Source organism: Mustela erminea, chromosome 4 (genome assembly GCF_009829155.1).
Source record: "Mustela erminea isolate mMusErm1 chromosome 4, mMusErm1.Pri, whole genome shotgun sequence".
NCBI lineage: Eukaryota > Metazoa > Chordata > Mammalia > Carnivora > Mustelidae > Mustela > Mustela erminea.
The window spans coordinates 64,908,885-64,936,358 of NC_045617.1; the positions used below are offsets into that span (position 1 = coordinate 64,908,885).

Genomic DNA, 27,474 nt, shown 5'->3' on the forward strand with positions numbered 1-27,474 from the left:
CTAATTACTTCTGAAAGCAATAACCTTGTCGCTTGCACTAGACTTAGGTGGTATCTTTGTAAGGATTTTGGTGGGAGAACCAGGGTCTGTTTTTTATTGCCCTGTATACCATCATGGGCTGGAAAGTACATAATTTAGCATTGTTTAAAATGCTACTGGCTATTTTAATAACTAAGATTGGTTTGGCTATTTAAAGTGATTGCTAGCATAATCCATAAAAAATGTATCTTTTCATCCTATCACAGATTCCAGAAAGTGTCATTGCAGTTCCAGTGACTGATGCAATTAGCTCTCTGTGCCAATGTCAGGAATAGTAACATGCTATTGAAATTAACATTTGGTATCCTGTACAACCAAATATGAGAATATATACATATTTTTGTAAGTGTGGGTGAAAATTTTGATTTAATGGTGGTTTTAGACAATTAGGTTCTTGCATTTGTGATCACATAAAAGGTTTTATATTCCAGTCTTGCTCTCAGTTCTGATTTTCTTCATTCTCTTCAAAACACCTGAAGTAGGCTTATGTCAGCTTTGGAATTCAGCCAAAGCTGAATATTTTAAGACCAAGAAGAACTTCATGTTAAGGAAGCCAGACTAAATAAACTAGGGCTTTCTGGTCCTGGTATTTTTTACAGTCTCGGTCTTCATAACTGAACATGAGTATGATGTAGCCTAGTTTTTTGTGTGGCTTGCTATAAAAATTGCATAAACGTAACTTTTCTAAAAATTATAGTGCTCTTATTTTTGGATTGTGATTTGGAAGAAACTTCAGAGGACTGAAAGATATGTAAGGAAAACACCCAAGCAAATACTGAGCCTATTTTTATTGCTCTGATAGATTCCATATCTTTTATAGGACTCTGTAAAAAACGTCTTAAACTCTAAGCTAATTTGAAAGAAAGTTTCCTAACAAGGCTCACTTACTGTTTATTCTCCAAATAACTATCTCTGGGAAAGGGAGAGAGGAAGAAGACAGGCAACTGACATTTGAACGGTATCTTTAACCCCCAAAACAAGCCCGTGGAGGAAGTGCTTAACTATTCTTAGATGAGAAAACCAAGGGCTCCATAACTGACCTGGACTTATAGGTAGTAACTGGTCAGTACAGGGTTTATCTTCAGGTGGCTGACCCTAAAAGGTCATCTTTGCCCCTGCCGCCTGCATTCAGCTGGGTTGATTTATTCTGAGTTGAGGGAAGCTCTCTATCTTGGAGTCATGTGATGGAGAACTGGCAGGGACCTCGGGAGCCATGGAGGTGCAATGTGGAAGAGTGGGGAGGACACTCTGGGAAGACCTGCGTTTCTCAGCCAGCTCTGTCCTATCTGCTGCCTCATTCAACTCGGGGAAGGCCCCAGTTTAACCGCTGCTTGTGCGTGTGATGTGAACTTGGAGCCTTGTCATTCAACATGAAGGTGTGACTGAGTGAAGAGGGTATCAGTTTTGTCGAAATCCTCTGTTTTTCCCCACCAAGGGTTGCTGAGTTTGATGGTAGTATAACTTTTTTTTCTGATTTCTGAGAGAGCGCTTGCTCCTCCTCCACCAGGGATGGATTTTTCTGGGAAAGGCCAGATGGTAAATATTTTAGACTTTGCAGGAGATCCCTCTCACAGCTCATCAGCTCTGTGGTTGTTGCGACAGCAGTCACAACAGTCCCTAAACAAGCGACTGTGGCTGTATTCCAGTAAAACTTTATTAATGGGCACTGAAATTTGCATTTCAAATTCTTTCGAATATTTTTCTACCATTTAAAAATGTACGAGACTATTTGCAAGGGACATAAAACTGGCCCTGTGAGATTTTTGGCCCCTGGGCCATGCTATCTTTTGTTCTACTTTCACTCCCTCCACGGGAAAGTTGAAATCACTGTGATATACTGGGAAGAACATTGTCCTGCAAGTTAGATCTGAGTTTCCATCCAGGCTCTGCTCTGAACCACGTCATTGTGAGCAAAATCCTTCATCTCCTCCAAAGGCCTATAAACTTGACCAGGAGCCGAAGTGGAGGGGGAAATGGAGTTAATTTCTAAGCCTCCCTCATTTAATTCTGTGCATTTGCAAAGGGAGGGCAGCATGGTATCCTGGGACAGAGCATCAGAACAAGAGTGTCATGGTCTGCATTCTGGTTTTTGGTTCTTGTCTAATTTGGAGCAAGTCATTTTAAAAAATCTCAGGAAAGAAGGAAAGCTTGGAATAATTGGTTTGTGAAATTTTCTCCAGCTCACAAATTCTGTACTTTGAAATTACATGAATACAAAATGAATTATTTCCATCCCCAGAGGTGAATGAGGTGCTTTTTTATTTCATGTTCTTGGCCCCTCAAGCAGTTCAGGGTTAGTGGGTAGGGCACGTACAAAGCCTGGTTGTGTGGTGCAGCCTCTGTGAAGGTCCACACAGAACGTCTGCATTCCCAGGAAACAGATTCTAGAATCAGACTGGGGGTAGGGCAGGTTCAGAGGTGACAGCTGAACCGGGGTGGACAGGTGAGCAAGGACTACTTGAAATAGCTCGGTTTATGGAGTGGACAAGGACTTGTTCATTGGTTCCATTTTTAAAAGCTTCCCCTATATTTCCTGGAGCCTTTCTAAAGAACAGACTGCAGTTCAAGGTTTCCCTATTTGATTATTGTTTAACTGTAATCTAGTTTGTTCTTCGACTACACTTGTCATTCTCTCTTTCATTTCTGTTCTGAGGGGAAACTAATGTTCTATCAAAGCTTTTGTGAAAATTCATCGTGTTTACGTGTGTAAGACTGTCACTCTGAGATGGCAAATGGCAAGCTAACAATGTGCCTTCCCAGCCCCCTGCATGGTAGGCAGGAGATTTCTATAAAAGCAGAGATATCAGTGATAATAGATGTTAGTGATACAGAGCTATTCTATTCAGGCAGACAGATCCAACTGTAGCATCTTAAAAAAAAAAAAAACACAGATCTTTTTTAATGAATATCAGTTCTGTGATGTCTAGCTAGAGTAGAATTTATTGCCCCCCCCCCACTTTGCTTATAAGGAAACTGAACCATAAAGTGATTATATTCATTCATTCAGGTGAAATGACTTAAGGTAGTAGCCTTGGGTCCATGTGGTCCTTTTCTTTTCTTTTGTTTTCTTTTCTTCAAAAGCATACTTTTCTTCAGAAGCAGTATTATAGATGATGATGCGAATCTGAGACTAGCCTGTGAGAAGCCTTGTTAACTCTGGGTACTTGAAGTACGGAGCCCACTCACCACTTTTAAACATTCAGGAAAGTTGTGTTTCCAAGACCAAAAACTGGGGCTTTGTACACAGCTCTCCTTATGTTCGAATCTATAACTTCTGCTTTCATCCAGTTTCTGATAATATTGGGCCAGATGTTACCTCAGCATCACTTTGGGGGGATGGGGATGACAGGAGGTGACGTGGTAAGGTAAGGGACACAGGAAGGATAGGAAAGGCTGCATGGGGAGGAGGGAGGCTGGGCAGGGGAGAAGAAGGATGCTTGGTGATGCTCAGTGCTGGTACATGGTGATGCCCAGTGCTCAGTACTTGATGATGTTCAGTGCTCGGTGCTTGGTGACTGGACCTGGAGGAAGTGGTGCCAGCTGGGGATCCATTCATGCTTTCACCTCTTTCAGCTTCTTCCCCTCTTGACTTTCTATTTATGGCCCTCCACTTCCTGTTGATGTAAGAGCCAGGGATATCGCTCTGCTCAAGGCCACTCTTCGTCCTCAGTGGGCATAAGATTAGATGGGCTGTCTGCTCCCCCCCCACCCCCCACCCAGCCATTACATGCACCAGGGTCTTTCTCCTCACCAGGCTCCCTGCAGATTGCAGCCTAGTCCTCAGCCTTTTCCTCTGTAGCAACAGTGGGTAATAGGAAGGAAACACACGCTGGTTGAAATGGTAAGAATTTAGCTTTTATCCTCTTATCTCTATTATCTTCCTGCTTGATTTGGGCTTGGAATGAAAGTCACCCATGTAGGCCTTGTCACTGGAGAGTTTTCTGAACTTTCTGATGGCATCTAAACTTTCTTTTGTTCCACTGGCTCCCAGCATAGCTCCTTGGGACTTCCAATCTTAATTGATAAAAAGCAAAACAAACGCAACCTTTGTCTCCTGTCTATCTCAGACTGACATGTTCTTGAAAGTCTTCAGCCCATTTCTTCATTTTTCTACCTTTAAATCCAGGGAGGCTATATATATATATATATATATTCTCATATACTTTGAGGGAGAGGGTGAAGTCTGTATTTCTTAAATAGTGGTTCCTATGAACAAGTTAAAAAACAATTGGAAGATTGACATATGTTTGTCAACCTTTCATTTTTCCAAGTAAGCCTACTGAATAGAAGAAAGAGAGAACTCAACAACCAGCCATCTACTGCCATGAGCTCTTAAAAAGAAAAGCCATTTCGGGTGCCTAGGTAGCTCAGTCAATTGAGCGTCTGCCTTCAGCTTGGGTCATGATTTCAGGGTCCTGGGATCAAGCCCCACGTTGGACTCCCTGCTCGCGGGGATCCTGCTTCTCCCTTTCCTCCCCGCTTATGCTTTTTCTTGCTATCTCCCTCTGTCTCTCTCAAATAAAGAAAAGAATAGAAAAGAAAAGAAAAGAAAAGCCATTTTTACATTCAGTTAGGGAAGACATAAGCTTAAAGAGTCGCTCTTCACATGCAGTAAATGTACAAGAAGACTCGGTATTACTCTTTTATCCCCCATTTTACTAAAGGTTGAGTGAAACCTTATGTCACCAATCAACAGAGCAGTGAAGCAGTGTGTTGAGAACCTCTGATGTAAACCATCTTGTAGTCCCATCATATCTTTCATCGCTGCTTCCTTAACAAAATTATCCAAAGAGTAAACAGAGACAAACTTACACAGAAAACTCTGGTAAGGATGGTATTTAAAAACATCCCAGTGGTGTCCCACACATGGTTGTTCTCCCGGGTTTTAACTTTTTGCTGGCAAACCGTTGGGGGCAATTGCCACTTACCCCCTGTGAACACAGAGCACTGGGCTTGGCTTCCTCTTGGGTTTTGTTTTTTGTTTTTGTTGTTGTTGTTGTTTTTGGATAACTGGCCAATCGAAGCAAAATTATAATGTTCCAAAAAGAGCTTTATTAGAAACTTGGAAAATAGTAAAACTAAAAAGAAAATTCCAAAGCATACAAATGCGTTTGTTCTTAGAGCACCCACTTCTTACCCCAAATCGTCAACTACAGATCGTCATGACTGCCCCTGCTTTCCAGATTCTCGGGATCCTGATTTCTTTCCTCAACTTGGTCACCTCTGGTCAGCTTGAGACATCCATCAGTTGGTAGTTGGAGTGGGTTCCACCTCCTGGTGAAGCCTAATTATAAGTGCACTGTTGTGGCCTTGGCTCACCCATGGCCTTGGTTGGTGCCAGCCTTCTGGGAGTTTTCTGCTACAGCTCAGTTCCCCTCTGGTGGCTACAGGGACTGTCCCCTGCTTCCTGTTTCAGAGGCCTTGTTAGAGGCCTGTTCAGTTCCTCTTTCTGATTGCAGGATAAAATTGGTTCACAGCTTCTTTGTGGAGCAATGGGGGATTGACAAGTGCAAAGCCCAATGAATACACAGATCTCCACCAATAGGCACCAACTGTTTCTGCCTTCCACGTCATTGCCCCTAGTGGTCTTCTAAAATACCACCCTCCTCTGTGTGGGGCAAGATGAAAGTTGAGAATGTGGTAAATAAATGAGCGGTGTGGGCAGTGTTGTAGGAACCCACCACTCTGGATTGCAGGGAGAAACCCAGAACCCACAGCCTTGAGAAGGTCTTAAAAACAGCCTCACCCTCCCATAGTTTGAATATAGGTAAATGGGGACACTGACTATAGTTAAGAAAGATACCATTATTTTCAGGGAGCCAAATTAAATTAGCCAACTTTATGGTGGCATATAAAACAAAAAAAGGAAAGCAAAACAAAATTATAAAAATTTTTAAAAATCCACTGGTGATGAATACATTGGTTTCCTTAGCTGCTTTAATATATTAGCTTTTCTCTCTGGCTGGAGATATTGGTTAAAGAAACTAATCCAAATCTGTGCCAGATCATTGGAAAAGGAGGAAGGGTATGAGAGAAGGCTGATTTTTAAGGTCTTACCTAATCCAAAAATTTTAAAAAGTGAGTACTTATATCTTGTTTTATTTTATAGTGTTCCCCCCGAAAAGAAAACAAAAACTCAGAGACTCATAAACCAGGCTATGTCTTGGTAATTTTCTTAGGGGAGATAGAAAGGAGGAGAGAACATTTAAATGTTAACAGCATCTCCTACTGAAAATCCCAGCCGAGGAGATCTGTGTAACTTAAATGCCACAGGTTGCAAAAGGAACAGTAAACATTCCATTACAAGCAAATATTTTCTATTACAGTAGGTAATCAACAATGGGGAGAGCAGTTGCCTTTGGTAAATGATTCAAACAGGAAGGAAGTTATATTCCTTTGTATAGCAAGTCTCTTAAAATGGTTGTGACCAATTACATCAGTATTCTCTACCACTTTTAGTGGCTTCTAAGAACTCTTAAGAAACATGGGGAAGGACTACCCTAGGGAATGTCCGTGAACTTCAAGCCATGTGTTCATTGACTCTAAGTCATGTCAAACCAATTATTTGCCTAAGCCAAAGAATTCATTCTCCTTAAAAAAATCTTGGTTACCCCTATTTCTTATGAAAAAAATCATCCCAGGAGAAGGAGTCAACGGAGACTATTGGGTGTCAAGTACCTCTTCATGTCACATTTAATTTTTCTAATATGTTGATTGTGACAGCTATCAACTTGTAACCCAGGCAGCCAGCACAAGCACTGTGATTCCTAACACACAGGGCCCATGCGTTCATAACTTCATAATTTCCACTTCATAGTTTGGCTATGTTGGGGTGCAGGTGATTTTATTTGGCTAGATCAGAATGATAATATAAACATATGTTGTCCTGTGCAATGTCATCCTCTTTTGATCATCTTATCAGCTCTATAGAATAAATCAATGTGTCCAAGTAAGTACCTGGATTTTGCAGTTGAGGAAATGCCTCCTTGGAGAAGGTGTGTCATTTGGTTAGAACAAATCACATGGTGGAGTAGGAGTCAAAGTCGGGTCTTCTGACTTCCAAATCGGGGCGGTTCCTGCAGTGAAGGGCATTTCCAAGCACATTTGCTCTTGGAAAGGATCTGTGCTAACCTCTTGGTCCATGGTGGTAGGATTATTATGAAGAAGAGGCATGGGAGTAAGACGTAACTCCTGGACTCTTCTTGCTCACAAATTTCAGTGACTTCTTTTTTTTTTTTAATATTTTATTTATTTACTTGTCAGAGAGAAGGAGAGAGAGAGAGAGAGAGCACACAAGCAGGAAGGGAGGCAGGCAGAGGCAGAGAGAGAAGCAGGCTTTCTGCCGAGCAAGGAGCCCATGCGGGACTCGATCCCAGGACCCTGGGATCATGACCTGAGCCAAAGGCAGTGGCTTAACCCACTAAGCCACCCAGGCGTCCCAAGTTTCAGTGACTTCTTATTAATAATCTGGTAAAAATAACCCATCAGAAGGCTGGGACCATCCACTGGGCTTCCTCCAGGTAAATGTTAGGCTATTTTCTGGACATGGTTCATCAGAGGGACTTGCCAAGTGTAAACCAAAACAAGCCTTTCTCTAGAAGGAACACAAGAGCTGCATTTACAACGTATTCCTGGGGACTGTTTCTTTCCTTAGGTCCCTGAGAAATTCGCCTTCCTGTGCCTGAGTCACTTTCCTCTAATGTTAGAGTAGATATTCTCAGTAATTCAATTCCATGAGCATTTATTATTTGCCCTTAATGTGCCTCTTACTCTGATGGATGCGCTGAAGAATCAGAACGGAAGTAGGTGTGCACCTGCAGGGGAATGGAATTATTACATGTGTTTGTTTTCATGGGAAAAAGTGATGCTGAGGAAGAAGTAGGAGGAGCTACCTGTACTCCCTTTTCTTCCCGCCCAGCTAGTTCTTTCTAAAAATCCTCTGTACCTTGTTATCTGGCTTTTCATTTGTATCTTTTACAATAAATGTGTAATAGTAAAAAAAAGTTACTTCTAAAAATGAAGCAATGAAACAGTTCAGTCATGAAGAAAGTATATATTTTATGACACTCATTCATTCACTACCTAGATACAGTAGCTGTTGAACATTTTGACATTTGTTTCACTTCTCCATCCCTTTTAGAGAAATTAATTGGTCTGGACAAAACTAAAAGTCCCTTTGTGCCACCTCAGTTTCCCTTTCTGGGAAAAATGCTTCCTTTACCAGAAGTGCTAAATTATAATTTTCCAAAAATCCAAAATCATCGCTTTCTGCAAATATATGTCCAAAATTTAATTAACTCATTATTTAATAAGAAAACCAGTAAGATACTAGAATCAGTTAAAGGAAAATTTGAAGAGCAGATATTATCTACACATACAGGCAGGAATGCAGAAATGAATTTGCTGGTAGATATGAAACTGACTAATGTTCCTTAAGGCAAATCTGTGAGTGTAAATGTTGGAGTGATCTTCATTATGGAATGGAAATGAGTTGTATCTCTACCAAACAATAATCACTTGTGTTGCTGGAGACAAGAATTATTTGCATTACTGTCGGTTCTTCACAACTTAATGTTTATCCCAATAGCCTTGTGAAATGGACTCATGCCTAGCAGGACAAATCAGGGGCACATCCTTTAAAAAACTCAGGTAGTTCCCAGAGGAATGCACTGCCCAAAGCCAACCCTCCACTGAAATGATACCCAGTGTTCTCTTTTACCCATTTCCAAGTCTTCGACAACTTCTCTTCACAGAAGGCTGGTTGTTCTCAGCAGGCTGTATGCCCATGGTTTCCTCAGGTACTCTGACCCAACCTGATTTAGAGGGGCCCACTGTTTTCTTTCCTGAGCTGCTCTGCTCTCTGAAGCAGTGCGTGCCCTGAGAAGGTCCCAGAATCCCCCTGTTTAAGCCAGGGCTCCTGATCATAGTTGTTTCAAGTCAGGAAACACGTAAAAATTGGATATTAAGGTATCAGTCACCTAAGTTTGGGATGTGATAAGCAGTCCAAACCCTGTGGCCAGAACCGTCAGAAATATACCTGCATGATGCCTGCAGTGTCTACAAATCTGGTTTCCTTCTTCTATTAGGAAATCATCATCATTACTCATGGGAACTTCAGTAATCCAGGCTGCTCCAAGTAGGTTTAGTTTTTGGAGGACAGAAAGTCCTTGCAATATTTTAGAGGACTGGCAAATGGCTGTAAAATTCCACATGCCAAATATCTTACTCTGTTCTGTAATTTAAGGTGTCATACCCAAATGGGCCTCATGCCTTACCATGCCCTGAGTGCTGTGCCAGTCGCTACATTCCTGATCATTTCCAATCTCTATACCCGCCTAACGAGGCAAATAGCATATGGGGATCAGTTTTATATATGGAGAAGTTGAGACCCTGCAAGGATTATCAACTTTCCCCGTGTCACATACCACTGAGGGGCAGAGCCAAGTTTTGAACCCAAGACTGATTCCAGAGTCTGTTCATTTATAACTATGCTCTCCTGTCCCTCCGAAACAATTTGAAGACATTTAAATTATTATTAATCCCATAATTACAGTCTTCTCATCAGTAATCATTTGTTGACTACTTAAAATCTACAAGATTTCTTTCTAAGGTCTACACAAAATTAGGTTAAAAAAGTGCAATCTCTGCCTTCTATGATCTTACAGCTTACCCACTGAGTTCAACAATGTAATAAATAATTATTGGGAGGCCACCAGATGCACAGCGGTGCTCTAAGTAGCAAATAAGTGAAAAATCCAAGGGGACCTTTTTGAAGACTTTATAATATGAGTGATTTAATTGAACACTACACAGGAGAACAATGTTTATTACTACTATAATATGTGTGGGAATGCATTGAAAATAAAAATCTTACACAGTTGTAAACTGAATTAGACTCCCTACCTTATTTTTATATGAAATTAGTATCATACTGAAAATTATTTAAGTAAATTCCCAGATTTTATTAAACAACTTTAAGATCTTTTGTAGCTATTGATAAAATCTCATTAATTTGAATTACAAGGGAATATTAGAATTCTTTAAGTAGAAGAATTTTTTTACACTGACTTTTATGGAAGCAAGTAGACTTATCGCCTGAGACTCAGAGCCTTTTTTCTTACATGCTGTTTTTCTAGTCATAGAATTTGATCTGTATTTTAATTTTCCTTGTAATTGTCTCTTCATTTTGCAAAAAAAAAATAGGCTGTTCTACATAACTGAAATACCCCCAAAACATAATTCTAATATACATACGAATGACTAAGTTTGAAATCTGGGCTACCTTTAGAAGTTCTAAACAATATTTTTGAATGAATACTTTATATAACATCTCTAATTATTTGCGAGTCACATTCATACAGTTGATATATGTTAGTTCTACCAAGACAAGAGTTCTTAGATTTTTAAGAATTGGGTCTTGGGAATCTAGCTTTCGTTGATTGAGTGAAAATTTAGCTATTCAGGACTGGACAGTAGGATTTTAGTTCTTCAAAGGGAACTTCTGGACAGTTTCCCAGATAAACTGGCCAAGTGCTTACTGTTTATATACAATCAGAATTAAGAAAAGTTTGTAGACAATCAGTAGAGGTAGGGAGTCTAGCTTTAATTCTTTATGTATATGTATGCACTTATTATTAATTGGAAAGCATGATTGGGGTACAAGTTGCTTGGCCTGACCCAGTGAAATCAGAGAACAATGTGGTAGCTTACACAGGAGTTATAAGAATAGTTGGCTTGGCCTTCCTTGCCAAGCAACTTAGTGCTGCCAGTATTTTATGTGCTTAAAGTATACTTGGCAGTTTGTTAAATCTGAAATAAAATTGGAAAGGAAATGTTAGCTTAGACTTTTAACAAAATGTTAGGCTCTTCTTCTCCTTTATAAAATCAGTAGTGTAGAAAATTCATTTAATCGTTGAATATGACATATGAGTGGGTTACCTGAGGACTGATACTGCTGTGTTTATTAGAATGTCAACCAGGAAATCTGCATTGTTCCTAAAGTCTGAAATTAAGGGTTGTCAGCATTGCAAAATCTTTGCATTCATTTATGCTTTTAACTTAACATTTAATTTTCAGGAATATTTTGTTAGTGTTTACTAGTCCACTTAACATGTATTCAAATGAGTGGCACAGTGCTAAGTGTTAATTTTGATTAGTTTGTGTCACACTAAAGTGACAAAAACTCATACTTACCATAAACATAGTATATTGACAATGTTCACTTTTTAGGATTCTGTGTAAGAAATGAGTTAGATGCAAAGATACTTAGTTAAGAAGACAAATTGCAGGAGCATTTAAAAACTGATAACATATAAATATTCATCAGGGTTTATTAAGGACAGGGCTAGGGAATGGGTTTATGGGAAGTTTTAAAGTTCAGGCAGGATCCTTCTGTTCTTGACTCTTTTGTTGAAGGCAACATTAAGGGAAGAAAAATGCAGACAACTCCCAACAAGAATTTGTAGGTGACTGAGCTTAAGTAACCTTCGTGGGTTTTATGACTACATTTATAATGATCATCATTACCTCTGGCTCATTGTGCCATTTATGAAATCTTTGAAAAGGTAAAACCTTGTGTCCTAAGAGTGGCACTTTTCTACTTCAGCCAAATCTCTTACACACTTAGAACTAAGATAAAGATATTGCTCTATGTACCTGGTTTGCCTCCAGCATTGACCCATGTTTTCACTGTTTGGTGAGATGTAAGCAAGCAGTGGGAAAGCACAGCCTCACACTTTCCAAAGCTGCATGGAACTCAGGACTCTGCATTTAGTCAGATATTAGTAAAGAAGCAGGTTTCCTCTCGTTGACTGTGTAGTGAAAATTCTTTTTGATAGGGATGCCTGGGTGGCTCAGTTGGTTGGACTACTGCCTTTGGCCCAGGTCATGATCCCAGAGTCCCAGGATCGAGTCCCACGTCAGGCTCCCTGCTCCATGAGGAGTCTGCTTCTCCCTCTGACCTTCTCCTCGCTCGTGCTCTCTCTCACTGTCTCTCTCTCAAATAAATAAATAAAAATCTTAAAAAAAAATTCTTTTTGATGGATAATCTTTTGATTATCCAGTCTTATAACTCATGTGCATGACATATTTCCATGCATTTTTGGAGAAGGCCAAGAAGGGCCAGAGGCCATTCTCAAGTGGTACCAGAAGCAAGAGAGTGGTTGCCTCTGTGTTGTGACACTGGGAATTTTGAAGCAAAATTGTGCTGTGATACTTATGTTGTCATGCCTTGATTTTTCCCAAGATCACTGCTATGTAATAGATGTGGGCTTTCCTCTAAAAAATATAATTAGGTATATTGGAATAGCTTTGCAGAGGAAGATATATGAGGCAGACATATGAGGCGACCATTATTTTTCTATCTTCAAATTTCACTTTTTTTTGTTTGTTTGTTCTCCTTAGTTTATTTCTCAGGGGAATAAGAACATGTTACCCAAACAGACGGCTATGCCAGAGGATAAGCCACACTTAATTTGAGAAGATTTTCTGAGCGCATTAAAGGAGAAAAAGGCTATGATTGGAGAATCCAAGGCTCTAATCTGCTTTCAGTTTTCAGTTACCTGATCTAAATGCTGGAAGCTCAATTTAAAATCTGGACTGGCTTAGAAGCTTCTGATGACTTTATGGCGAGTCTATGAGATTTACCTTTTCAAGACTTTAGCCTTGAGCAATAGAAGGAAGTATTGCTCAAATTTAAGGCCAAAATGTATACCTGATTCCCAGTTACCAGGGAAATTCCTTCATCCAGTATATTGCGTGGTTATTGATGAGTTTAATAAGCTTAACATTCTTACTCATTTAAGCTAAGAATAACCATGGAACTATTACCCTTTTATTTGTTATTCTTCCTTTAAGATCTGCATAATTTTTTATTGCATATGTGTCAATAGCACCTATTCTCTCCTAAAATAATCTCTTAAAAGGTATTAAATAAACCTCAATTTGCTTTCAGATGCAGTATTCAATGCATACTTGGTTCTTTGGGGGATATTAAAAAAAGGGTATTTCTCCATAAATCTTGCATCATATGTGAAATAACTAAGATGGAACAACTGAAAAAGTCAAGTCCAGTGTTGTAGGATAATAAGAAATCCTTCATTTGAAAGGTCTGATGTCGTAGAAGCAGTTCCAGGATATTTCGGGGATTGTTAAAATGTAATTCCACATCTCTTTTCCTTGTCTGTCTTGTTTATCCTGTATCTCTAGTACCTAATACCGTACTTGGCACGTAATAGGCACTTAATACATATTGATGGGTTGAACTAAGGAATATTGCACTTTCCCCTCCAGTGTTTACTAATTGGTTTTGCTGTCTGTCTTTCCTACTTAAGTGTGAGTTAAGCTCCTAAATGGCAGGGATCACCTTTTATAGCTCTTGACATCCCCTAGGTCTTGTGTGTCTGTGCTTGACCTGTAGATGTGTTCTTGATCACACTGAATGCTGCTATAGAATAGAATTCAATGATATCAACCCTTCCCTTGGGGAGCTCACAGTCTAGTGCAGGAGACCCGCCTATAACCATAGAGTAGGTTGTGCTGATTGTGATACTGGAGGTTTATACGATGTGCTTGGAGAGCACAGATGACAGATTCTTCTCTGGGAGGAAGGGAGTGTGGAAGAGGTTGGCTAAAGCTTTGGACAAGAGGTGACATTTGAATCAGGTCTGAAGGGTAACAGTGAAACCACTTATTATGTGCCAGGCATTTTAAATTACAGGACTAAGTGAGTCTTCCCTTAAGAAAGAGGTAGAATAAAAAAGAGCCTATTATGGAACAAAAAAACCCCACCAGCATTAAAGATGGACAGAAGCATCGACTAGTGAAAAAGAGAAATGGTCAGGAGGTTGAGCAACAGATTGGGTAGAGTTCTGAGAGAGAGAGAGAGAAAAGGAGAGTGAGCTCCCTGAAGGTGGCCTAAAGAGGCCTTCAGGTCAGTAAAGCAAACTGTTTCAGAGAAATAACTGAGGTGGTTAGAAGGCCCCTGATGACTTTTGGCAGAGTAGTTTCAAGAAAGCAGGAGCTAGCAGCTGTCAGGATAGCGTCTGCTGTTATGTGCAGGAGGCACATAATGAAGAGTACTATTTGAAGAAATGCATTGGTCAGAAAAGTGGAAAGAGAAGGCAGTCCTGCTCCCGGAAGTCACCTGGCCCGGTCCTGCTGTACATATCTGTGCCTCAGGGATAGGCTGCCATGAGGAAGCCTTTGTGTTCTCAGGTATTATCGCTTCTGTGGGAACATGGAATACAAATTCCAAACCCCTTTGTTCCAGAAAGAACTTTCGGAGCATTGCCTTTTTGTAAAGGTCCTTGTTTTCTTCCTAGTTGGAATTAGCTTTTCCTTATTCTGTGACTTAGACCAGTTTGAAATCACAGCGATAGCACTTGCATGAGGGGTTCTTCACTGGTTGAACTCCGTTTACAGAAGTGTAGGACTTGTTCAGGAAGTGCAGGTGTTCCCTAAGCCAGTGGCTAGGTCAGGCTAGGGAAGTGTCTCATTCGTCTGTCTCCAGGGGCCGGATTGCTTGGGCTTTTGAAACTAAAGAATAAGAACTGGGACCAACAATGCTTTTATAGTTTTGTCAGCCACTTGAAACACTTCATTGCTTGTAACACTGGCCACTTAGGAGTTCAAATGATTCCTTTTTTTTTTTTTTAAAGATTTTATTTATTTATTTAAGATTTTATTTATTTATTTGACAGACAGAGATCACAAGTAGGCAGAGAGGCAAGGCAGAGAGAGAGGAGGAAGCAGGCTCCCCATGGAGCAGAGAGCCCGATGCGGGGCTCGATCCCAGGACCCCGGGATCAGGACCCAAGCTGAAGGCAGAGGCCTTAACCCACTGAGCCACCCAGGTGCCCCTCAAATGATTCCTTTTTTAAAGGAGACGTTTTTGCTGAGTGCCATCTCACTTTGTAAACTTCCAGTGAAAACACTTGTAAAAACAAACAAACAAACAAAGAAAAAAACCTCTTGGTTCCTTTTTAGGCTTTCCTCACCTTGGGTTCCAAACCTCTCCCTAGAGGAGGACTGCTCTGAGTAGGTCACTAGAACAAATCTTGTGTTCTGAAGTTACTCTCACTACCGTATGTGTGCTTCCATTTGTACTCATTGTCTGTCCAAAGAAGCTCCCTCCTCCTCCTCAAAAAAATCAGATTATCTGAGTAGTTACTGTTGTTTTACTGGCTTCGTTTGGAACCACCTCCCTTGGTCCTTATCTTTTATATGTCCTGCACACAGAGGAGCTGATATTCCTGATGACACCCCCCCCCCTTTCAGAGGGAGTCTGAAGTGCCACACTTAACCAAAATGGGAGAGGGAAGGGACATATTGGCCTAGAAGACTTTTGTATATTCAAGGATGACTTTGAGAACTGAGGTCTCCCCACCCCCTTTTTTATAATAGGAGACTATTACTTAGCCAAACCTCCAATAACATATCTTGAAAATCAGTTCTTGGAGTGAAACTTGAATTTTCTAAAAGAGCATTTCCAGAGAAAACCTATTTTTAAATATTGAGATGTTGAGATAGTACAGAATCTTTTTTGATCATAGTAATAATAAGGGTAAATATATTAATAAAAAGATTAGGGTACATGGGTTAATTGTATGGTTTTCTAGCAACCAGCCAACTAGGTTTCTTTCCTTTGTTCATGTGGAATGAACAGAAATACCCTCTTCTGGTGTCAGATGTCTTCTGAGTTTGTGTTTTTAGCCCAGGCCCTACTCCCTACTCCCTGCAAAGCTGTAGGCTTAGCCATCTGATTACACACCTGCCATCACACAGGTACCTCCAACTCGTTTCCCTAGAGAAACTGGTCTCCTCGCCTTGAACATCTCATTACATGGCTCTCAGTTTTCAAAACCCCAAACCTGCTCTAGATTCCTTTCAAAGAATCAGAAATTGTGTATATATTAGGAATTAGGGTTGTGTGGTGACAGATGGTAGCAACATTTGTGGGGAGCATAGCATAACTTGGAGAAAAGTCGATTCACCATGTTCTGCATCTGAAACTAATGTAACAATGTGTGTCAACTATATTCAAATAAAAAAATTAACGAAAAATTTTCCAAATGTATGACCTAATTTCCTTAATTTGAGGCTTATTATAGCATTTTAATTCTTTACCCAAATCTTTTTATTAGTTAAAACTGATCATTTACAAATTGAGATCTTGCTTTTAAATGCAGATTCTCGCTCCATACATAGATCTGAGAATTATTCTTTTGGATTTAGAAAGTTTAATAGATTTTTCTTCTTCTACATTTGATTCTTTCATCCGTCTTGAATTTATTTTGTTTTATGATGTAGGAGAAGTAATGTATCTGTATTCCAGTGTACTGTGATTGGTGAAAGGAAATAACATGTAAGCTACGTGAAATTGACAACTGTAACATTTCTTTAAATATCATTTAATATTTGTTCATGGCATGTTCCGAACTACATCAGGTTTTTTTTTTTTTTTTTTTTTTTTTTTTTTTTTTTTTTAAGATTTCTTTACTGGAGAGAGAGAGATAGCATGCAGGGTTTGGGAGCAGACAGAGAGGGAGAGGAGAATCTCAAGCAGACTTGTGCTGAGCTTGGAGCATGGGGCACCTGTCTTGTCGGAACTCCATCTCTGGACCCTGAGACCATGACGGGAGCCGATATCAAGAGTTGGACCTTTGACAGACTGAGCCACCCAGGTGCCCCTACCTCAGTTATTTTTATAAATGATCTTCTCCCTCGCTCTTAAGAATTCTACCAAAGATAATTTAACCCTTTACACTTTGCTCAGAGTTGCTGTTACAAACATCAGTTGTTGTACTGAACTGCTAAGTTGTAATAAAATTCTGTGAGAGGGGCTGAGCTTTTTTTTTTTTTTTTTCTTTTTAAAAAGATTTATTTATTTATTTGCCAGAGAGCAAGAGGAAGAGAGAGCATGAGCAGGGGGTACTGTAGGCAGAGGGAGAAGCAGGCTCTGGGTGGAGCAAGGAGCCCCAATGTGGGACTCAGTCCCAGGACTCTGGGATCAAGGCAGATGCTTAACCAACTGAGCACCCAGGTCCCCCTGAGCTGCTGCTTTTACTAATGTGGCAAGCCCATTTCTTGTCGGGGGTGGGGGGAGGTGCAGAGGTAGCCCCACATGGCCTCCCTTTCCCTTGAAGAAAGAGGCGAGCTTAGTAACAGCCATTTGGTTACTTTTGTTAGTGCAGAGCAACTATATGCTTGGGAGCTCCATATGTGTGTAGTAGCTCCATACACCAAACCTTCCTTCCCCCTCCTTCTCTCCCATCCCGGTCCCTCCCTCCCTTCCTCCCTTCTTCCTTCAGTGAACGTTGGTTGGATCTACATCCTGAGCCACACATTGGGAATAGAAAGGCTGTGACATGAGCTGAGCCCACAGAATAGTCAGGTGTTTATCTTCCTCTTGCATCTCCTCACTATTTGTTTTTCTCTTTACTCTTACCCCATCCCACTTCTGGGTACTTTTTTCTTTTTTTTTTTTTTACATCACTTCTTCAGATTGAGAGATAACTCACATATCGTAAAATTTACCCTCTTAAGGTGTATTAATTCAGTGTTTTTAGTAGATTTACCAACTAAGCAACCATCACCAATATTTAATTCCAGAACATTTTCAACAACCTCACATATAAACTCTCTACCCATTAGTAGTCACTCCCCACATTCTCTGTCATAGCAATTACTGTTCTGCTTTCTCTCTCTGAGTTTGCCTATGCTAGATATTTCATAGAAGAAGAATCATACAATACGTGGTATTTTGTGACTGGCTTCTTTCACTTGGCATAATGTTTTCAAATGACATTCATGTTGTAACAAGTGTCAGTCCTTCCTTTTTTCTGGCTGAATACTATCTCATTCTATAGGTATATGACACATTTGGTTTACCCATTTATCAATTGACAGACATTTGGATTATTTCTGCTTTGGGGCTATTCTGAATAAAGTTATAATATACATGTTTTGGGGTAGATACATATTTTCTATTCTCTTGATTTTATATCTAGGAGTGAAGTTGCTGATTCACATGGTATCTCTGCTTACCTTTTGAAGAACCATTAATCCATTTTCTGAAGTGTGTGTGCCATGTTCTGGTACCACCAATAATGTACGAGGGCTCCATTTATCCACATCCTTACTAATGTTTGTTATTGTCTTTTTGATTCTAGATATCCTAGTGGGAATTAAGTGGTATGTCATTGTGGTTTTCGTTTTCCTTTCCCCAATGACTAATGATATCGAGCGTCTTTTCATGGACTTACCAGCCATTTGTATGACTTCTTTGGAGAGCTATATATTAAGATCTTTTGCCCATTAAAAAATTTTCTTTTATTGTTGAGTTGTAATCATTTTTTACATATTGTACATATTCCACATGTAAGTCCCATATTAGACATGTGATTTGTAAATATTCCTTCTATTTGGTGGTTTTTTTTTTTTCATTTTCCTTGCTAGTTTGCTAGTGTCCTTTGAAATGCAAACAGTTTTAATTCTGATGAAATTCACCTTATGTTTTCTTTGGTTGCTTATACTTTTGATGTCTTATATAAGAAACCACTACCCAATGGTGAGGTCATGAAGATTTTCACCCATGCTCTCTTCTAAGAATTTTATAGTTTTCACTCTTGAATATAGGACATGGATCCATGTCGAGTTTATTTTTATGTATCAGGTGAGGCAGGGGTCCATCTTCAGTTCTTTTGCATGTGGATGTGCAGTTGTCTCAGCACCATTTGTTGAAAAGACTGTTTCTTCTTTCACTCCTGAATTCTCTTCGGCACCCTTGTCAAAAATCAATTGACTACAAGTGTATGAGTTTATTTCTCAATTCTGTTCCATTGATCTACATATATTTATCCTTATGCCAGAACCACATAGTCTTGATTACTTCAACTTTGTATTAAGTTTTGGAAAGGAAGTAAAGGAAACATGAGACCTCCAACTTTGTTCTTTTTAAAGACTGCTTTGGCTGTTTTGTTTACCTTGTATTTCCGTATGAATTGTAGGCTTATAATTTCTGCAAAAAAGATGGTTGGGTCTTCTTCTTATTTTTAACTGTCCCTCATACTCTTTCCTTTCTCATTAATTTTTTGCTTCTATTTCTTTTGCATTTCTTGGCTTTCATGACAACTGGCCTCGACTTTTGCTTCTTATTTTTTTGGCTGTTGAACTGCTCAGTGAACCATGACTACAGAGTTTCCAGGTTTGGGACATTTATTGTCATTTATCACACTTAGGAATGGGTAGGTTTCACTTCCTCCTTCCATCCTGCCTGTCTCCCCTCCCTTCCTTCCTTCCTTTCTTTCTCTCTTTCCACTTTTCCTTCCTCCCTTTCTTCCTTCCTTCCAGTGGGTTTGATGCTTACCAGAATTATCAATGCTAGCAGAGTCTGACTTAAGAATTAATAAGAATCACTGCTTTGTCTGCTTATTACCTATAATTTAAGTGTTTAAATATGAAAAGTCAAAATGTTTCTTGAAGGGTTATTATGGTGATAAACTTGTCCCTTGTGATTTGGTTTCTTATACAAAGCATAGAAAATCTGGGGCGCCTGGGTGGCTCAGTGGGTTAAGCTTCTGCCTTCAGCTCTGTTCATGATCTCAGGGTCCTGGGATTCCCCGCATCGGGCTCTCTGCTCGGCAGGAGGCCTGCTTCCCCCTCTCTCTCTGCCTGCCTCTCTGCCTACTTGTGATCTCTTTCTCTCTCTCTCTCTGGCAAATAAATAAATAAATAAATAAATAAAATCTTTTTAAAAAATAGAAAATCTGATTTTTATAAGAAAAAAAATTTACTAGAAAGTTAATTTGCCTGTGGCATACTTAGCTATTGAAGCTCTTTCTGAAAGTAGGCCCAGTCTGTAAATATTTCCAGGCAAGAGTAGTTTAGCATTCTGTATTTTGCAGGTTCAGCATCTCAGTGTTAAGATAGTAGATGAGGAAATGGAGTTTATTATAGATTTAAATTTTCTGGCATGGTCTTGATTTGCTTTGAAACCTCAGAAATGTTACCTTTACTTGGGTCATCCCATTGACTTGCTCTTTCTTTTATAGATATTTCAATGACTCTGTCCCCAAGCACAAAGTCTGACCTGTCCAGTTTTGTTGAATCAGATATCCTAAAACCTCCTGCCCTAAAACCCAGTTGTTGGCTGCCATGTCTGGTAATGAAGGAAACCAATCCAAACCCCCCAGATAACTCACCAGTCTGTCCCTTACCACAGGTGAGTTGAAGGAAAGCACGTTTGAAAGGGCACAGCAGTGACCCACTTGGCGATGAGATCCGCAGTGCTCAGCTATTTTTGCTTTTAAATTGTGAAGTGATCCCAGAGGTCCTCCTTATGGGCTGCTTTTTGCCAAGTGATGACTTGGCCTTGTTCTGAAAGGTAAACCAGCACTTTGACTCAGAAACCTATCTCGCACAACAGTGGGTATGGATTTGCAGTGAGGTGATCCTGCGGCCAGTCTCCGACGGCCCTCACTCCCCAGTGTGGGGAGCTGGGGTAGGAGCTGCCTTGGGTCCTGGCCTCACCTGCAGCTTCCATGGTTTGTTTGCCGCTGGCCCAGACAGATTCTTGTCCACCTCATGACTGGGGGTACAACCAGGATAGCTCTGCGGGGAAGGGACTATTCTTGGCATATGGAGAATCTGACTGTGTTCACCTTGGGGATTTATATCTCCACTGATCAGAGAACCAGAAAAAACAAAATCATGTCTTCTTAGGGAAGGGAGGGAAGCCATGTGATGCGATGATCAAAACACGGACGGTGGCTCCGACAGACCTCTCTGTTTGAGTCTTGGCCCTTGCCACTTCCTGAATCTGTGCTCTTCTTTGGCCATCATTTTCCCAAGTCAAAAACAGCAAAGCAGCCTCTGCTTTCTGGGCCTATCGAGGGGGTTAAATGGCGTGGTGCACCTAAGGAGCTTTGCACGGTGCCTGGCAGGTCAGAGACTGTTGGAATACAAAGGACTGTGGAGGCTCTTTAATCCAGCACTTTATCTGATGCATCAGTCTATCAGGAGGCACTTATGTGCTTTTGTTATGTTGCCAAATGGCAACATACATTTGATTTTTGAAGGGGGGAATCAAATGATGAATTCTGGGGAAAAAAAAAAAAAAGAAGAAGCTTGACTTTTTCGTTAAGAGACCATTTCAGAACCTCCCCACTGCCTGGCTATTTGGTGGCAGGATGATAGAACCCCTCGAGCCTAGAAGCAGGTGCATGGCGAGAGTGGGCCCCACCGAGACAGATTTGCAGAGAGCTGACCCCAAAGAGTGCACACGGCTCTGCTCCTGAGCTGAGCTGTGGAGGGAAGCTCATGTGCTTCAGAGTTGGGAGGCTCCTTTGTGTTTCAGTCCTGTCTCACCCAGCCTCTCTGCAGCGGGAAAGCCTGTATTTTACCACAGGTGGGGTTTTTTTTTTTCTTTTTTTAAGATTTTTATTTATTTATTTGACAGACATCACAAGTGGGCAGAGAGGCAGGTAGAGAGAGAGGGGGCAGCAGGCTCCCTACTGAGCAGAGAGCCCAATGCAGGGCTTGATCCCAGAACCCTGAGACCATGAACTGAGCTGAAGGCAGAGGCTTAACCCACTGAGCCACCCCAGGTGCCCCATATTTTACCACAGTTTTGAGGATTCGAGGAGAAAAAGAAATCTGAAAGGAGCAGGCACACAGTCAGTGCTCAGCCTACATACATTTATTCATCGTATTGACTTCCTATTTTGAGAGGTCCGTGTTTCATTTCCCTGCTGCTGCTTAACTAACTCTATAAAACCCAGGAGCTTGAAACAACAACCTGTTACTATCTCTTGCAGCTCAGGGGTATGACTAGATCCAGCTGGGGGGTTCTTTCATTTCATAAGTAGTTGGTAGGGTCTGCAGTCATCCAGGCTCTGGACCTGTTTGGAATGTCCCGGAAGGTTCATTCCCATCAGCAGATGCTGGTGTGGGCGATGTGTGGGAGCCTCAGTTCTCCTCCTGTGGCCTCTTCACATGGCCAGGTTGGATTTCTCAGTTTGCATTCTGAGAGAAAATTTCTATGCGTAAGTGTTCCAGGAAGACTGAAGGGAAAGCTCTCAGTTCTCATGGGTTTGCTTTCAAAATCCTCAGAATAATATGTTTGCACCATTCAACTGGTCAAAGCAGTCCCAGTGCCAACTTAAGACTCCAGGGGAGGTGGAGAATTCAGTGGGGGAAGAAGTAGGCAAGTGCCTCCAGAGGGGTAGGAATACAAGTCAGAAGCTCTGTGCCTGCTTCACTCCCATGTCGTAGCTAAGTCATGGAGAGAAACTGAGGCCTGGACCCTGAAGAGAGTCCTTTGATTTTGAGAAAGAAAGATTTAAAACTCAAACCTGCAAGTATGTGAATAGATTCAGCGAGAGTACACTTTACATGGAAAAAAGTTTTTCCTCTCTAAATTTTCCATTTCCACAGATAAGGTGGTAGAAATTTACTGTCAAAATACTGTCCTGACACTTTCTGCTGTCTATCAGAAGAACATCAGCTTGAAAGCTGACCTGCTTCCCCACACATTGGGACCCATTGGGATTAGATGGTTAAACAGAGACAGGACAGCTAAATGTTTGCTTGAAGTGGAGAAGAAAATGAACAATTTTGTGAAAATTTTGTTTAGACTTCTAAGACTTCATCTTCACTGGCTAGTTATACAAGGAAGTGAAGATTGTGACCTTTTTAAAAGCTATACAAATTAGCATGCATCTAAGACTCACTACTCCATCTCAGCCTTGGGAATGGACAAGATTTTTGACATTTTTTACCCTCTCCAGCTATGTAGAGAGTGAAACAGTACAGGAATAGGTCTGCAGAGAAGCCCAGACAGGAGCAATGGCATTTAGCCACGAGACCTCAGGAGGTTGGGAGGGGGAGGGGGCAGTGGCCTCTCCCAAGGCCAAGTGAAAATAGGAGCATGTGGTTCATGGGTTGGTTTAATCTGCAGGCAACCTGCCTATCCCTAGAGGGGTTTGCAGCCAGTGTTCAAATTTCCAGAAAGATAAAGATAGAATACAGGATGTACTTTCTCTTGTACAATTCCCTTGTCCCACCCCCCCCACCCCGCTTTAATTCTACTTGACTTTAGAAACTCTAATGGGAAGTTTACTCTTCTTTTTGTATTTTTCCTAATCTAAGCCCTCCTTGCACCTTACCCACATATACTCTGTGTCTTATTTCTGGTACTGTCTGTGGACGGCTGAACCCATGAGGAATGTGAGCCAGCCTCTCTCCCGAAACTTTGCCCAGAGAACACCTGAGAGTCATGTGCAAACATCGGCAGACAGTTCTTGGCTGGGCATCCCATCAAATGTACTGTTTATCTTTGGAAAAAGTATTGGTTCTTCTACTTGGCAAACAAAAAGTTTCCAGCTTTAAATGCATAAAGTCAGGAGCTCTGTTGATCTGTTTGCTTATGCCCATACCCATTCCCTTCTCCATCGACTGCTCTGTTTCTTTCTTCTAACTCCCTGGTTGCACTGTCAGGATAGATTTTTCTTTCCTATTTTTGTCCCTTGCTGCAAACTGACACATTGTTGTCTACTAACATTGGAAACAAAAAGTATTTGTGTGACTATCTTTAAGCCTCATGGATTTTAAATTTAAAGAGCCATAAGTTAATTTTCAAATTCTTTTGTTTCCTTTTCTAACATTTTATTGGGCAATGAAGACATCCTATTAATCTTTTGGTTTGGGCTGGATTGATGTGGACTGAGTCAGTCTTTCTGCAAAGCATGCATTGTATCTGCCTTTGCTCTCCAGAGGGCCATTTGGTGCCTCACCTCTCTCACCTCCTTTTCCATTTCTTTGTGCTGAATAGTTGCTACAAAATGACTCTCTAATCAGTATAGTTTTCCAGGATTTCTGACCAACTCAAGGAGGAAACTCAACTTGTTAGCACAGCATGCGAAGTCACTCTCCACAAGCCCTATGTTTGGACCCAGATCCCTTTTTCCCCAATAAACTCAGCCCAGGGATCTCACCATTCTTGCGTGTAGATATCATTCTACTTTTATTTTCCCATTTTCCCCTTGTAAGTTCTATAGTTTTACTGTGATGAGAGTTGTAGGACCCAAGGATTTGGGAAAATGAATTGATAGAATGTTCTGAGCTCCTTCCCCCTTCCTGCCTGGAATTCTCTTCTCACATTTCCTAGGGAATTCCTTTGCATCTTCTAGGTCAGCTCTGTGTACCTTCTCTTCTCAAAGAGTCCCCACGCAGGCATCTAGTTGTTCCCTGTTCTGTCTCCCCACAGTGCCAGCTGCTCGCTTCTGCATTTTTATGTTTGACTCCCTGTAAGGTGGTGAGTATTTTTAGTTTGATTAAGGTCTGGTTTTCTTTCATTTTTGTGTCCCTAGGGCTCACATATAATAAATGTTCAGTAAGTGTTTCTTGAACAAATAAATTAATAAATAATGCCGTTCTTTAAATTCATTGAACATGTGGTTATTGACGATTTGATCATTTTCATAAGCAAAACTTCATGCCAGAGCTTCATGCAGAAAATCTTTTGCCTTTTATTCTAGTCGTTGCTCCTGGTTAAAAAGGAAAGCTAATCCATATGTAAAGTGACACGTGCCATGAAATTTGGTGTAAGATTTACTAATCTTGGGTGCCTGGGTGGCTCAGTGGGTTAAGGCCTCTGCTTTTGGCTCAGGTCATGATCTCAGAGCCTGGGATGGAGCCCCACATCAGGAGGCTCTCTGCTCAGCGGGAAGCCTGCTTCCCACTCTCTCTTCCTGCCTCTCTGCTACTTGTTATCTCTCTCTCTGTCAAATAAATAAATAAAATCTTAAAAAAAAAAAAAGATTTACTAGCCTTAACTACCTTTAAGTCTTTTATTATTTTGGGGGGGAAAATAGTCTGGTAACAATCATATATATGATTGGCTGCTGACTATGCTTTGCTGTTTCGGTGTAAGTTTGCATGTTTGTGTCATCATATAGCAATTGAAATACCCTGATGGCTGAGCTTTTATTAAAGATACTATCTTGCTTTACCACAAGATGACAGAGGACCATTTGAATAGTCCCATGTGCATTCTATCCTACTTGCCTTGGTGTCTGTCCGTCAGAAGAGGCTCAAAAGATAGGCAGTGACTGGCATCCCCTGTCCTTGCTGATTGCATTTGTTGGGCAGTTTTCAGATAATAAAACATTAGCTGAAGACTGTAAATGTGTTCCCTGCCTCCAAAATTTAAAACATGTAAAAATATTATTTTAGCTTATTTTTACTTCTTCTTCAAAGTTGTGTAGACTTTTCCTATTATAATAGTAGGTGGAACCTGTTCTTTGAAAATAGGGGATAGTTTGTCTAGGAATAGTTTTTTATGTTCCAGACTTCTACTTTAAGTGTAGTTTCAGTTAAAGTTTACTTTAAGAAATTTTTTCTTGAAAGATCTATTCAGGACTATGTTTTCTTAAATTACAGTAGGGACTCTTGTTACTGATTCCTGCTTATTTTCGACAGTGGGAAATATGACACAATCAGGAACCAACTTCTTATTCATCTTTGTCCCTATTGTTCGGCCTAATGCCTGCTGCATAATACCTATTCAATAAATATTTATTGAGTGAACGAGTAAATAAGGTTGTGTAGAGAACAATTTATTTTCAAAAGGCTGTACTTCATAGAAACATAGGTAAGAACAGGATTCCACTGTGAATGTAAGATATGCAGAAACAAAACGTTTACATTTTTTTCCTCAAAAGGATGAACAGTTTTAATCAAGACAGAAGAATGTACTTAAGCCTATTGATTGATTCTTTATACATTATTAAACTATAAACAAATCCTTAATTTATGAATTTGCCGATTGCTTCCTGCTAGTCTGTCTTTATTTTATTGACTTTTCTAAAGCTTGGGTAAGGGAGGGGTAAAAAGTGGTGCTTCTAAAATCTGAGGATCTGGACTGTGAAAATTATGTGCTATGCCAATTGAAACTAATTGGGAGGATGGGCAGAGCCCATGGATTTTTAAATGAAAAGCAAATAGGTACTCTTGTTTATAGGAGCTTAGAGTCCTAAACGCATGTATCAGAGAGCTATAAATGCAGAATAAAATCAAAGAATTTCCATTTTGGTTCAGTTTTCATGAAATGTAAAGTTATACCTTTTTAAAAAACACAATGGGAATAGCATGAATGATAAAAATTAAAATAATAAAAATGAAAAATTACAAGTCTTCATTATGTAATGATTTTCTTAGTAGGGCTTTCAAATGTTATGTAAGAATAAACTTTTCGGGGCAAAGAAGCTTACTTTTAAAATGCAGGGAGATTATTAAATTATTTAAATTTTATTTAATTAAGTTTTATTTTTAAATTAAATTTTAAATTACATTTTATTTTATTAAAACTATATTATGATTTAAAGTTATTAATTATTTAAATTTTAGTGTGATAAAAGGACACTCAGTTATGGAATATGTAAGTGAAAATCAAATCAAAATAGTATTTGCATTATGAGGAAGTGGTGATGCAACATGGGGGTTTAAGTGGGTAGGAGAAGAATCAATGAAACAAGATGGGATTGGGAGGGAGACAAACCATAAGCGACTCTTAGACTCTTAATCTCACAAAACAAACTGAGGGTTGCTGCGGGGAGGGGGTTTGGGAGAAGGGGGTGGGATTATGGACATTGGGGAGGGTATGTGCTTTGGTGAGTGCTGTGAAGTGTGTAAACCTGGTGATTCACAGACCTGTACCCCTGGGGATAAAAATATATGTTTATAAAAAAAAAAAAAACCTTTTTCTACATCCCCCCCCCCAAAAAAAAAAAATAGTATTTGCTCCTAAACTACAAAAGAACCTAATGTATTAAAATTGACTACTTAAAATAGAAATTTTACATTGGCACCCATATTAAAATAGGCTTCAATTATTGGTACAAAGACTATTACTTTACTATTACTTTCATTGTAATACTTTTCTGTAGTACTTATTACTACTTTACCACTTCAGATAGTTTCATTTTTACGTTCTTGATTTTATATCTAAAGTATATTCAGCTATTTCAAGTATAAAAAGGTGATCTATGAAAGGAGTTCTCTAATATGCCTAATGAAGTTTTAATTAATAGGCAAAAGTGAATCTTGTTAATAGTTAATATATGAAAATTACACAGATCTGTGGTGCTGACTAGATGGACAGGTCTTGTATAAATTCTTGCCTCCTAATATTAAAACAGCTCCCTTGGCCTTAATTCTCCATACACCAATCCCTGACACTCTCCTGTAAGTTGTACTGAAACTGAAATTCTGTTATGACTGTATTTGGCTCTGTTCCTAAGGAATACCACAATCCTGCCCTGCAACTTACTTCCTTGAGAGGTCCCAGAGGTAGGTAGTCAGAAAATGAAGTAGGGCAAGGCGTCTCTTGATTATTAGATGGAGCTCTGATACCAGACCCCAGTGGAAAACTCTGGT

The 27,474-nt window shown here is 40.1% G+C and overlaps 1 protein-coding gene across 3 annotated transcripts in view; it reads left to right on the forward strand.

The window, feature by feature from the left end:
- The window catches only part of MAP3K5 (mitogen-activated protein kinase kinase kinase 5), a 201,201-nt gene that overhangs the window by 1,330 nt on the left and 172,397 nt on the right, over positions 1-27,474 (forward strand). The window lies entirely within an intron of this gene.